Source organism: Limulus polyphemus, unplaced genomic scaffold (assembly GCF_000517525.1).
Source record: "Limulus polyphemus unplaced genomic scaffold, Limulus_polyphemus-2.1.2 Scaffold662, whole genome shotgun sequence".
In the NCBI taxonomy this organism is placed as follows: domain Eukaryota; kingdom Metazoa; phylum Arthropoda; class Merostomata; order Xiphosura; family Limulidae; genus Limulus; species Limulus polyphemus.
This window is the reverse complement of record NW_013666272.1, coordinates 146739-148432: the sequence shown is the minus strand read 5'-3', so window position 1 is coordinate 148432 and position 1694 is coordinate 146739.

Here is a 1694-nt window from a genome sequence, read left to right as displayed (position 1 = left end):
AAAGCTGACTTCAGTAGATCTCTTATCATAACATAGCTTCATGGAATCAGCAGACATTTTCAAGTTTGAATGCACTTGATGGTGAATATCACCCATCCTTTCGGATAATACTTTCACAAACTCTGATACATTTTCAGGCAACTCTTCGTAAGGTGGGCATCCTGTTAACAGACCCACTGCCAACAGTAGTTCCCTACCAAACATAAACTTTGCTGGAGTATATCCAGTGGTATCATGCTCTGCTGTCCTATAGGAATCAACAGTGGAGAGAGTAAGACATCCCAGTCATCTTGGCGACTATTACAAAACTTTGCCAATTCCTGTCCCAGTGTTCAGTTGTATTTTTCTACCATCCCATCAGACTGTGGGTGAAGTGGATTGTTCTGGTCCTTCGTATGCCAAACAACTTACAACATTAATGGAACACAGCTAATATAAAGTTACAGCCTTGATCCGAATGCAGTTCATATGGCATACCAAATCTGAAGAAGAAATCACTAATTGCCGAAGCTACAGTTGTAGCTTCCTGATTTGGTATTGCATATGCCACAGGCCACTTGGTGAACTAATCCATCATCACACAAATGTACCTGTTTCCAGCACGAGTTTGGGGCAGAGGACCAGCAATGTCAACGGCTACTCTTTCCATTGGTGCACCAACTTGATATAACTTCATTGGAGCACGTCCCTTATGCTTGGGTCCCCCTTTTAGCACAACATGTACTGCAGGTCCTGCACCATTCTTCCACATCTTGTCTCATACCTATACAGTAAAATCTCTGCTGTAGGTGATTCAATGACTTCTTAACTCCGAGATGTCCTCCTGTTAAACTATCATGGGATTGACGCAGCACAACTTCTCGTAACTTTCTCGGTATAACTGTTTGCCAGGTCGTCACTTTCCCATCTGCAGTTTTGCATCTCTGGAGAAGAATACCATCTTCAAGCTTCAACTGGTCCCATTGTGCCCAATAGTTCTTTGTCACAGGGCTAAAGCTAGACACCTTCACCTAAACAGGGAGCAAAACACTTGCTTTTAAAAAATCAATTATTGACTTCAAATCTTGGTCTTTCTCCTGTTCTACTTTGATTTTTATATTTGGTTCCACTTCATCATCATCAACTCTTCCAGTCACTTTGACTTCAGCTTGATGGCACCTGGTTAAGTTCAACCTATCTTTGCAGTAATGTCTGCAGTCATATTTGCAGTCCATCGGAATTTCCATGAGATTTTCCGTCTCTATATTTAATATCATAATTATACTGGTCTATTTTTCCGATCCAACGTGCCATTTGTCCCGCTGAGTTCTTTAATAATCTTAACCAGCGTAATGCAGCATGGTCTGTCCTGATGGTAAACCTAGCCCCACAGAGGTAAGGATGAAAATATGTCAGACTCTTAACTATAGCAAGGAGTTCCCTCCATGTTACACAGTAGTTCCTCTTTGGTCTACTCCAAACCCTACTGAAGTAGGCCACCACATGTTCGTTCTCACCCACTTTCTGAGACAACACTCCTCCAATTCCAACATTACTAGCATCACAATCCAGTATGTACGGCAGTGAGGGGTCTGGAAGCTTTAAAAGTGGAGCTGAAGCCAATTTTTCTTTCAATGTCTTGAAAGCATGCTGACAAGAAACCGTCCATTCAAACTTCTGGCCTTTTTTTATCAAATCATGTAGTGGAGCAGCTA